Source organism: Dermacentor andersoni, chromosome 5 (genome assembly GCF_023375885.2).
Source record: "Dermacentor andersoni chromosome 5, qqDerAnde1_hic_scaffold, whole genome shotgun sequence".
NCBI classification, from domain to species: domain Eukaryota; kingdom Metazoa; phylum Arthropoda; class Arachnida; order Ixodida; family Ixodidae; genus Dermacentor; species Dermacentor andersoni.
In genome coordinates, this window is record NC_092818.1 from 83,900,915 (window position 1) to 83,913,997 (window position 13,083).

Genomic DNA, 13,083 nt, shown 5'->3' on the forward strand with positions numbered 1-13,083 from the left:
TATGCAGCTTTTGAGGGATATTCACATATAAAATACAGTTTGCGTTGAATGGGAATAAATATGAGCGAGCAGAAAGCTTATATCACCAAGGGACTGAAGACAGGGGTGCCCTTTATCCCTGCTGCTGTTTATGGTGGGCAGTGCTCAGTGATTGAAACGCCATACTCGAAGGACACGACGGCCGGTACTTTCTTGCGCCAACCGTGGGCGTTGGTGACACTGAGATGGTGCATTTTTGTGTCACATGAAAGCGAGGGCTCTTTGACTCATCAAAACAGCATTCGGCCTCCTCAGTCGTCCCTTGTCGTCACTGGTGGCGCAAAAAGCGCCGGCCGCCATGCTGTCTGAGTATCGTGTTTCACTCGCAGAGCACTGTACATGGTAAGAATGGAAAGGGCGCTAGAAGAAATCCATATAGGGTTTCATCTCTCATACAGAGAGGCGGGCATAATAGTAGAACAGCAGCTTCCAGGTTATTTTTATGCGTAGCACATTGTGCTGCTAGCTAACAAGCAAAATGATACGCACCGTCTGGCTAATAGCAGTGAACAGAAATTGAGAATGTAGGATTGAAATTCAGCGTTAACAAAACAAGTTTTGTGGCATTGATTGACAACCGTCAACAGACAGTGTCAATACAGGGACTCGAAATTGTTTTGGTAAAAAAAATACAGATAACTTGGTGTATGGGTAAACGAAGGCAATAGATATATGGAAACACAGGAAAAAATAACAGTAAAGGGGAAGAGAAATGCAGCCATAATGAAGGACAGAGCGCTATGGGGATACAATAGGTACAAGGTGCTCCTTGGTATGTGGAAAGGTGTAATGGTTCCAGGACTTACTTTTGGAAATGCGGTTGTTTGCCTTAAATCAGGGGTACAATACGGACTCGATGGGAGCGAAAGGTCAGTGGGGTGCCTCGCACTGGGCGCGCACGTGAAGACTACAAATGAAGCTGTGCTGGGTGATATGGGCTGGACTTGTTTTGAAGTGACGGAAGCTCAGAGTAAAATTAATTATGAATAACGACCGATGAATATCGAAGAAAGTAAATGGGCTGGGAGAATGTTGAGGTATCTGAAAAATATTGATTCACAGTGGAGGAAAAGAACTAGGAAGCTTACCAGCAATTATGTGGCCTGTAGGGTGGGCAACTCAGCAACAAAGACTGTCAAGCGGAAACTCAGAGAGGCTGAAATAATCTTCTGGGATACGGCAATGGAAAATAAACCTGCCATGAGTAACTACTTAAGAGGAAAGAACGAAATCAGGCAGGAAACAATTTATGATAACTCAAAAGGAAGCTCATTACTTTTCGAAGCGAGATCAGGATTCCTTAGAACACGCACCTATAAAGCGAGATATAAGAAGGAAGAAGAAGCATGTGCTTGCTGCGGTAAACCTAGGGAAACAATGGAACATGTTTTTTTCAGAATGTCAAGACGTCTACCCGGCTGTCGGTTTAGGTTCCTCTGGCCTTCTTGAACCTCCTTGGTTTCGGAGAAAGCACTGAGAAAGTAAACATGTCCACAGTAGAGATTAGTAAGAGGTGATGGGATGTTTTGTCGTAGAAAAGTAGAGAGACCAGCAACTACGGAGGCGTGGAAACACGAAGTTGCCGGTTGAGGATCAGAAAGCTTGGCGGTGAAAATCCTTTGTGTGTGCGTGTGAAAAATTTAAACGTAGAACTTGTAGTAAATTTACAAGACAGCAGAATTAAGTTCTACAAAAACCACATTATTGCACTGAACGACCGCATCTTTAAATACTTAAGCAATTCAAGGTAATTTTTTTATCCGAGTCAAGGGGACACAGGCTTTGGAAGTTTACAGCACTGAATGCTGGTGAGCCGTCGAAACATGCGTAATGCGACTATGTGCGATGGCAATGAAAATGTGACAGTGGCCACGATCGCTCGACGACGACATACATGACTATGGCATTTCGATGAAATGACGACAGCGAAGGCATGACCAAGAAAGAATGACGACGAAGCCACGAGTACGATGTATTTATAGCGACGGAACGGGAACGAAATGTCGAACGCGAATTAAAAGCGTCGATTCTGGGGGATGCCTCGCGCGGCGCTCCCAGGTGAGAGACCATTGAACGAAGAAACTCGGAAAAAAAAGGAACTAAGAAACCTTGCAAGACTCTACAAGAAACTTTTAGCTTGAAAAGCCGTGTGTGGATTTGAATCTCTATCGCAGCCTGAAGCTATGCGCTCCATGAGTGGACAAAGTGTTACAAAAAACTGTGGTATTTCTGCGAAATTTGGCACCACCTTTTTCTTGCCTTCTTTCTTTCTATGGCTGTAGACACAGGGAGGATTACCCAGTGCTTTGTGAAGTTGTTTTGTACTTCGAAATAACATTCAATAAAATAAGCACACGGAGCAACCAACTATGCTCCTCAAGAATGAGCGATTGCATCCGCTGTGTTTCTCTTTATTATAAGAACAGCCTAAACACTGGCAAAAAAGCTCGTACTACCACATTCTCTTCGGGGAACCGATAATTGTAACTTTGTCACGCGACATGACGTTTCCCCCCAACATGTATACTTCGTGGATCGTTACGGCGACGGCGGCCACACGCTGCAAGCAGCTTTAGAAACCGTTTTTCTTAGCCTATAATTGTCGATGGCCGATTACTTAATTGCGATGTTGACACAGTAAACGATGACCTGCTGTGCAAATATAATAGCTTAAAGTACCAAATTACGGGAAGTCATTTGAAGCAAGTGCTGACAATACGTTTGAAATGCAGGAATCTAATGGTTTCTGTCACCGATCAAGCAATCAAGAGTGATCTCTCTGTATGGCTGAAAAGAATTGTATGCAGGAGTAGATTGCTCATTTCCTCGCTGCCACGACAGTCATTATGAATATACGTATTTACTTATTCAACCGATACCTGACAACGAAAGCAGCACAACCTTAAAATTTGGTTATTGTGCACTCTATGCGGAATGATAACGTTTCATTTTACCTAAGGCCTTTAACAAGAGTGACGCACGAATTATGGTGCTCAGCACGCTAACAATAACTACAGAGGTTTTAGCTGCTATTTCATTCACAACATACATATCACACGTGTACTTAACATACACGAAAACATTTGTTCCCATCAATATTCACTGATTGGATACCAACATGGCAAAAGACAGTAAATTACTTTATGATCGACAGCATGTAATAAACAAATGCCACAAAATATTTTCACCTCCGCGTACACACAGCTAATTATATATGCAAAGGCTGAGATTACCTAAGTATAGCGGAGTGACACGGCGTGGTGCTGTTCACAGATTTCTAAAACCTTCTTTGTTCCTTATGTGTATCGAATACCGTTTAAAGTTCTTTTTCTCTGTTTCAGTGAATACACATCTGCATATAACATTCGAAGGAGAGTCAAATCTTACTATAGGTACACCAGAAACACTTATAAGAACGTTATCCTGTTATTAACTTATAATGCAACTCCTTCACAGACGGCTCAAGACGGCCACTAATCCGGAACGCACGATGAAAACAATTTGGTAGCTTGTTAAGCGGCTAGATGATATAATCGAGAAAACCAGCGCCAGCTGTTTTAAGCATGCGTTCAATTGCAGGCATCATGCAGAATCCAGAAAACCGAGAAAGGAGTTAGCGAAAGAACAGTGAACTCTACAAGCTCTTTCCTTATAGCCTCAAGAGTTAGATGATGTTGCACATGAGAGAGAGGCAGATAGATTGAGGCTACGTAATGCTCAAGGAGAAATGTGGCTTCACTGTTTCGTTTCCTCGTTCGTTTTGTTGGATGGGCATGTGGCTTACACGCAGTGTTATGACAGATTTGTACTCTGTTCCGTCTTTCTGAGTATTGTACAGCATTTGCGTTTCGCGCAAAACGTGATTGAAGACATGGTCTGAAACCGCGTCTTCCCGATCGTCACTGAGATTGAGGAAGCGGTATTCCTTGCCTTTTTTTCTGTTAAATTTCACTTTAATATAACTGAAGCCTACAATTCTGCGTGTGACGGGAAGGGTGTGCAGTTCTACACTTGCTTGCTAAAATTCAAAATTTCGTGGCATTCATCGGATTTTCTTTATTGCAACACACCTTGCTCGTTTACTTTAGTAGATTGTTAGACCGAATAACCGATTCAAATGTGTGAGAGAAAGAGGAAAAATCGAATGACAGGTTCTACTGACTGCTGCGCAAATAATGTGACGCCAGTTATGAATTATCTGATTGCAGAGTGGTACTTTGTCTTGGACAGCTCTTACAGACGATATATTTGTTAATATTCAAATGATGGCGTATACACTGCAAATGTTTGCCGATATGATGCCTCCACAGCCGTATTTGCGCAGTCGTGGATAGAGGGACATGGCCCTCGAGAGAGCCGTTCCCAGCTTCTGATTGGAACCAGTGTCACGACGACAACGCAAGAACTACCAATAAAGACCCGTTTTATACCGCGCGCTGTCGAACGGCCAATAAGACGAAGGGCAGGTGGAGGGGCAGGTTCTACAGATGTGCTGACGCATGAAGCGGGAGCTCGGAGTGTCATTTTAGCGCGGCAGGTATTAGCCTCGACGTAGTAGCCTAGTAGTGTGCATTGCTACGTCACAGTGTGCACAGGTATGTCTAATTACAGCCTGCCACTCTTGCGCATAACAACCATGCAGGTGAGTTCCTCTTTTTCAAATTCATCTCTCGATTCCAAAAAAAAAGAAAGAAAGTAGCGACATATTCTTCTTTATGTTTAAGCTAATAAGCCTAATTATAGAAATCTGAATGAAAAACTTGATACGGGGCATTTCCCTCGCCATATTGCTTACTTAAAATGCAAAAGTGGCGCATACCTAAAAAGCACAGTATGTAGTTATTATAAAAGTCACTCCAAATTATTCTAATTGACTTTTTAACCGGTAGAAGATCGATCCTAAGGCAATCCATGAAGCCTTTCATGCGAATAGTTCATGAATTCTGCGGAGAGCTGTAGCGCGAAGGAACAGAACATCTCGAGGATGAGAAAAACAAGCGCGCACGTTACTTCAAATTGAGGTTTCATGTGGCAAACATGGAAACGAATAGTCTAAATAACCTAGTCTGAATTTGCAGTCACGCTACCACTCTCCGCAGTAATCATGACATAACTAGCCCATACCACTACCCTTTTAAGTCATGACTACTTCAATATGTGCGAAAGCTGATGATGCTAACTTCAGTGGAGTGGTAAACTCCAGCCAACATGGAACATAAAGTTAGATACCAAAAAGTAGCCATGCCACGCCTAGGAAATGACCGAAATCGACGCCGCTGCTTCCATGTCACAGTAGGGATCGGGTGATTCCAGCAAGACAGCGGATTCATAAAGATGCTCGCTCGTTTTACGCGACAGTATGCAAGCGGAGCATTTATCTGCTTTAGTTTGTGTCCTTCATTGTGCGAAAACGAAGCAGGTTTTGTATACAGTTATAGTATATTGTAGCGAATTGTACACCTTTTAAAAGCAGGGAAGTGTGCGCAAACTGGCTTTAATCTTTACTGTTGTTTCAGGTTGGCAGTATATGCGGAAAACTCCGTAGCAAGAAAACGTTTCTGTATTTACTAAATATCTACAGAAACATATTCACAATTGACACGTAATTACTTTGTCGCCATGTTAATTATATTAGTATTCGATGGTGGTTTCTATGATCAGTAACCACACACACACACACAACACACATTTCATTGAATTATATAGAGGCAGAATAAGAGTGGGTGCGCCCCAGAGGAAGCTACGTGCTTTGCAGTATGAATCTCGAAAGACATGGTTGACGAACTGAAACACCTAGAGTGAGAACTTCAAGCGCACGTAAAAATATCTCCATGGATAAGGTTGTATTATAGAAGTACATATACATGCATAACGTAGTACTTTGAAGTGTTATACCAATCGTTCATGTTTGTCCGCGTGTTTATATGGCGGCACTCAGTGATGCAACATTTACTTTCTTCCTTATTACGGGCGGGAACAGCATCTACCGCATGCAGACTATTTCCCAAATGGAACTGTACGTACGTACTTGTTCCTGACGTCGCTCATCGATGTCCTTTGGGACACAGCTCGGAAGTTCAATATGAGGTGAGTTTTTACCTTTGCTTTTTGTAATCAAGCGAGACCTATAGAAAAACTGTTACAAAATAGACGTATCTTTGCTTAACAGCGCCGTATTAGCGTCCGTTGAGGTTAGGATTTTTGAAACAGCATGCTGGAAATTTCCGCATAAACATTTATTGGGAGTTGTGCTGTTTCTGTTGGAAGAACATGTAAGTTGTCGGCATTATCTCTATACAGAAACTTGCACAAACATCCTTAGATGGAGTAGCTTTGGAAATTTTAAATATTAAACTACAGCGATCTTTACGTTTACTGGCTCGCTTTGTTGTTCCCGTCGGACTAAAAATATCAGCGAAGTAGCCTCAGAGAAGCAAGGTTCTTTGCAAGTTGTAACTCAATCTACAAACGGTAAGTCAAGGCTATTAAATACTTTGCGAGTTTCTCATTTACAGCAGCGTTTACGTTAGGGGTACTCTCTGCAGATTTCGTGTCGGCTGTGGAGACTATATCCCACGATAATATGCCGTTAAATACGCCATGGTTGGTTCATTACGGAATCGAAGAAGAAAGCGGCACCTTTTATAATATTTATCCGCATTTCATGTGAGAATCCATCGTCTTTTGGATTTCTATGAAATAACAGCAGCACCACAGATATCGCTTGCACCACCACCTTCTCCTCCTCCGTCATTGCCGAATGGCTCCGTAACGCAGCTTCCGCTTTAAGCGTGGCACCAACAACATCCTCTTCAGCCCTCAGCTTCTTCGAAAGCGCCATCTACGCTGGCAAAGCTAAACCCCTTGTACCCACTCGGGTACCTGAATTCATTGGACTCTGAAGAGTGTCGCCTAGGTAAGGCCGCCACAAATGGGGATTAAGGCTCCGATTCGCTACAAATTAACCACAGACTTTGGAAGGCAGATATATCTATCTCGCCTTCCGCTGCCCTCCACTTTATCCGTTCATTTCGCCTTCTTCTGCTAATTATGGGGGCTGAAGGACTCATCTAACCCCTAGTGGTAGCTCCGCATTTTTTCATTGTACCCTACCATACGATCCCTTGGCGAGCGCTGGCGTGGTGTCACGGTGTGCTGTGCAGATTTTCTTTTTCTTTCAGGCATTCTATTTTTTACACCTGCATAAGATGTTACCACGTCGTAATCAACATTTATTTATTTTTTTATTTGTTTAACGACAATACTTTCTGCGTCTTGCATTTTGCACCTACCCATCACATACTTAGCGATTTTATTTTGCCCCTATTTAGTTAAGTTTACAGCGCATTAACGCGAAGTTCGTGTCTCTGTAACCTTCCTAAGACAGTGTGTGGAGTTAGTGGCTTTGATGTGCGTGAATAAACTATTACTCGTTCGCGACTGCGTGGTTTGTGGCGCAGCTACAAGACAAGCGTCCGCCCTATGAACATGTGGGGAGTCAGGCTGCCTAATGGTTCCTGGACTGGCTTTCTCGGAGAACTTCACAGAAACGTAAGTACCCCTTTCTACTGACTACGCTAAGGCTAAAAAACTAGGGATACTTGATTTCCGAACCAAGCAAGGCAACCGAAGAAGTTAAGGTTGGTGAGTTCTGTAGGAAATAGGAATTTAGTCACAAAGAGGAGTGAAACTATTTGCACGTGGTCAGTGATGGCGCCAGTATGAACGCCTAGCGTGGTCGTAGCGTTCCTTACTCGTTTTGAAAGCCCCCCGCCTGGCACTTCCTGCGGTGGCGCTACCGAACTCGGCCACTTGAGATATTTCACTTCGATGAAGCGTTTTCTTACAACGAGTGCTTGCAGCGTTTCCGCTAACACCGCTTCCAGCTGCTTCGAAATTAGACATGGGAGCTTAGGCTTTTTAAGCTTTCTCTACCGGTTCTACCCCAACCGCCTTCACCACCGTGGTCAGGGCCGAGATGGCCCAAAGGCATGTTTAGAGTCGAGGAATATTCGTGGAAGTGCTTTGACGGAATCGCTCGTTTATTCAAGTCGACGAGCTTTTCAGTCGTCTGAGGTTAAGCTCGTAAGAGCAAAAGAAAACTCAAATGGACAGAATTTGCCATGCTTTTTGTAACTACGCATTTAGTAGTACGTTTCAGCACTAGTGCTCAGGCTTGGCCTACTTGGTACATGTCCAGGACTGATGCAATAGCGTTCGAAGAACTCCAGAAACTTGGGAGTGAAGTTTACTTTTAGCGTCTGTTCGCTCTGTTTACCAGATTTTAGGTCAATTCGAACTGTGAGTACGATCCGCGAGATATAAGCAAAACATTACTTAACCGTGTTAGCCGTCACAGCTTCACCCCTAGATTTGGAGAACCAATCACGAAAAGACTACAAAGATAACGCCCTCACATTGCTCCCGAAGTGAGATGAAGAGAAGCGAAATTCTACTGCAGCATTAACTTACCGTGAAACAGGGCGAACGGATCAGAAATGTTTACCCATCCGGTCGGTAGCGAGTGGGCTGGGCGCCACCTTGTCTGGTCATGACTTACTTTTCGCTTGATTCTTATACAACAAATCTACGAGAGCCCTAACAATCAAGCGCTTCTGCGATATGCGACGAGCTAGGTATTGGACGTTCAAATAAATTGGCGCGTTGTCACCATAGGTCGCAGTTTCACCCGTAATGCGAAACAAGGGATGGAATATCTGGTGCAACACTGTGCGCAGCAAGTCTTGCATTGTTTTCTGCGCTACACGAAGGGGGATTATCAATCGTTCGCAATGGAAACATAAATTGAAGTCCTACAAATATTGAAATGATAACGATTACTGATTATTAAAAAATAAAATGAAGTCCAAAGATCTAGTTCTTGAACTTCACGCCGAAACCCCAGCGCCGGCACGTCATTATGACGTCATCGATTACAACATATTTTATCGTATTTGGGTCATTGTGGGTCAGTAAAAGTTCTTGAAACTTGCCAAGTTCGGTCTTTTTTTTAGATTACAACGCAATCTATATTTGCTCTCTTCCCACTACAGCGGACACTGTTCAGCCGACGTGCTGTAACACAACAGCGGCATCGAGACTGGGCAGAAAGTAAAAGACAGGACAGATTGTGTGTGGCTGACTAGCCGGGGCTTGGACTCGCGACTTCTAACTTGGATGGCCCGAACCATGCTGGCGTACAGTTTCATGTGCAATAAAAACAGCGTTGACAGTTTGCGCCTTCGCTAATCAAGAAGCTCCCGTTGGCCACGCATTTTTGTGCTTGCACTGCAGCAACAGCTGCTCTCCACTCTGCTGGAAACAACGTTCAGCGCGCCGAACTATATACCCTTCCCTCCACTCTGTGGCAGCAGCGTGTTCAGGACCCCAGACAATTTCCTGTCCTGCATTTTTGACAGTCAAGTTAGCAAAGAAAAAAAGAAATATTTCGTTGCATAGTATACTATGGGCACGTGTTGTTCATTTGTTCAGATAAATGTGCGCCACTCGTCAAGTTCATGTTATGGACTTCTCCTGTAGTACTTCACAATAAAGTTCACTTGTAGAAACACTCCAACTGTGCAGCGTGACTGGTGCAAGCATGAGAGTTCTATAAATTTATAGGCTATTGTAACTTGTGTTCCTTCAGAGGGCTTGACTAGAACTCTTCTGGGAACTCTGTAATCACGAAAAGGGTCTGTACAGGGAGCGCATGTACGTCAATCCTCGCGCCACCGGCGTGGCGTACCGGAGTTTCCCGGCCACTGCCTGGCACGCTGGAAACGGCGTACTGTATCTCCGCCTTAAAAAATATATGCGCCCTATGCGAAGTTCGAACCTCGGTTAAAAGCACAGCAGCCCGACGATGCGACCGTTAGACCACAATCACTTGCCTTTATTGAAAGACAGATAACGAAACAGCCTTCACTTATTGTTAACACAATACGGGAACGCATACACAACGTTTAGACAGTATAAAACTGTGGAGGTCTGAAAAATAAAATGTATTGGCAGCTGATCCTTGCCTCCGTTGGCACCGGCATTAGAGGATTAGACCGCAATCGTGCGTATACTTCTATCGTGCAAACGCCAACTAGCTCCGAGTTGTTGATAATTTCCTACTATGGTACATAACAACAAGGGGAGATTGACCAAGAAGTGGGCGGCACATTTGGAAGAGCGCAGGCAATATAATAGTTATCCCAATGCGTAGCATGTGTGTGCGAGATCCCATGCGCCCTAGCCAGATTCCTTTACATCGAAGACACAGGAATATAATGGAAAACTTTATAGCGTATCATCAAACGCTTCACGAAAGCTTCGCATCACAAGGATTCCCCAATGTGAATTAGATCTGCATATCCTAAATGCGTAAGCAATTCTATGGTTACCGAACGAGAACACTGCCCGTCTGTCCCACCTTCGCGTCAGACGATCGCTTTCGACATAGAGCCAGCCAGCTGTGGAAGATGACGACGACGAACGCGCGAGTAATGGAAAGGAAATTTTGGGGTGGGGCGACTTAATCTTGGGGAAGGCCCAGTTAAAATCTGGGGGTAGGCCAATTGAATTTTTTTTTTTGTAGGCCACATTGAAATTGGTGGGTGGACATACTTAAATTAGGGGGTGGGCCAAATTAAAACTTGGGGGTGGGCCAAGTGAAATTTGGGTGTGGGCCTACTTGTGATTTAGGGGTGGCCTAATGTCCAATTAACCGCCGCTCAACGTCCTTCGAGATATGAACAACTCGCGGGCAAGCGAGCGCGTTGAGACACTTGGCGCGTTTTTGTCGGACCTTACCGAGGCGCAGTCAAAACACAGGCGAAAACTTGCGTGGACAGGGAACGAGTGCGTAACGCAGACTTGCAAGAGCGACAGCGCGGGCGAGATGGCATCGCAGCGATGCGCTCTCCCATCACGCAACGCCTCACGCACTACTGCGGCAGCAGGTGTTCGCTTTCGACCGCTCCGCTCCGCCGAGGAGTGCTCGTATGCGGCGTTCCCGATTAATTGGTACAATTGCATTGAAGGAGTCTGATGCGGCGGGAAAAGCTGAAAATTGTGTATTAAAGCCTGCATTCTTTGCCACTCGGGAGGCCATGGGTATTGTGCATAAGCTAGGGAAGGCAAGTAAGCACCACTAAGCAATAACGAAGCCGCAGCGGAGCCAAACAATGCTTGCGCTTTAGTTGACAATTCTATGAATTTGTGTTGTTATATTTTTCTTCTGGCGAAGGCGCAATATCGGCACGCTCCTCTGATTTCACCTGGAGTGTGTGCTAGCATAATGCCAGCCAGCTAAGCCAGTATGGGATTCACTTGGTCAAGCGGCTCAGGCGTAAGATAGAACATGTTCTTTTCCTAAGCTAGTCACGTCAAAGCGCACCCAACGCCGCCGGTGACGTTTTGGCCACAAAGGCCGCACCTTTCGTTGATCGGGTTGGCACAGTTTTCCGCCGGTGCCCAAGTGTGCCGCGACGGTAGCACGCTGGCACTGTCTTCTTGCACTCCTTGACGGGGACGGCAGTCGGCTCTGCGTTGTATAGTGGGCGTAACGCGGAACGTTACGTGCCGCGAAAGTCAGCACAGTCACGTTTGAGTTCCCCTGCTTGTGCACGTGGACTAACTTACCGCCACGTCACTGCACTCTATGTTTCAGGGGTTCACTGGTTTTGAGGTTATGCAGAGAAATCACACCGCGACAGCCGTCACCGGTGGGCTTGATGTGTCCGTGTAGCGGGAGTGGTCCTTTGCTGGTGTTAAGTTGAAAGTTCGTTAGCAGCATTTTAATTACCTCAAGGTTCTGCGTGCCACAGACGTTGATGTTTTGTTCCCAATTGGGAGAAATGGTGATGGAGTTCACGTACTGCCCACTGATGAGTTGGGAAATGGCAGCGCCGAGTTCACTTTACTGAAAGGCTGTCTTGAGGGCGACATTAGTGCGCGACTTGAGCACGATCACGTAATCAGGATTCATGCTGACCGTTGGCTTTGGCGTCCACTTGGAGACTGGTGAAGAAGTCCTCTGTGGAGCTTTAGAAGGCGGAGCGCGAGCGTCTCCCGTGGCTGAATTATTAAGAGGAGTCTTGGTAGTGGCCGCTCCCCGTGCGTTGTGCCGACGGCGACGCCGGCTCTCGACCACTTCAAAAATGGGGGCTCGCTCTACCGAAATTGTGGGTGGGCCGTCCTCTAGCTGGCTTGCGGGGATACATGACCACGACAGAGTCGTGGGGTCGTAGCCGCGTTGTTCAGGCAGCACCATGTTGAGAGGTTGGCCGGCGGGCGTCTCCGCAGCCAGCGGCAGGGGAGCCCGAGCCGTTAGGCCTAGCTCGGCGGCTACGTGGTGATGCGAAAACTTGCTCGAAATGAGCGCAAACTGGGCGTACCTGGGTGAGATCGGCGTCTCCAGGATCCTGCTATCTTCGTAGATGCATGTCGCGGTGGAGATGAAGCAGGCTTCTAGCACTCTACCAACTTGCAAAAATAAGTTTAATACTTGGGTCAAAATAGAACCGTATCAGGTATTAAGCTGATAAGAACGGATACTACACATTGATGCACGTCGGTCATATCTACGTCCGCACTGCCCTCTCTTTGTCGGCGTTCTAAGCGCTTGCGTGTCTTTCTCTTCCTTCCGCTTCCTGGTGGTGGTGGTCCGTCGAAATGTCATGCATGTCTAGTTTCCTCGAGCTCCTTGGGGCGGCGGTCCCGTCGTCCACGCGAATGTATATATAAATAACAGTAAATGAGTTCGTATCTTTGTTCAAAATTCTGTATCGCCTCTGTATCGTGTGCTAAACAGCTTGGCTCGTCATCCACCTTCACAAAGTGGAATGGATCATAATTATTTTTTTACATCCATCCGTATTACTTTTATACGTTCTCCTCATCCTCACTCACTAAGCCCTCTCCCTCTCAATATTTCAATATCATTCTCCTATTCTTCACCCATTATCCTTTTTCTTTCGTATTTTTTTTTCTCCGGACCGGCAAGCGTTCTGCGCTTCCCGGTGAAAATTGCCAGCTAGCATTACTTCTCTATGT

At 45.4% G+C, this 13,083-nt stretch overlaps 1 pseudogene; it reads right to left on the reverse strand.

Annotated features, from left to right (window-relative positions):
• Nucleotides 1-12,443: 12,443 nt before the first annotated feature.
• LOC126532486 (U2 spliceosomal RNA) lies at nucleotides 12,444-12,611 on the reverse strand (annotated as a pseudogene).
• Nucleotides 12,612-13,083: the final 472 nt, after the last annotated feature.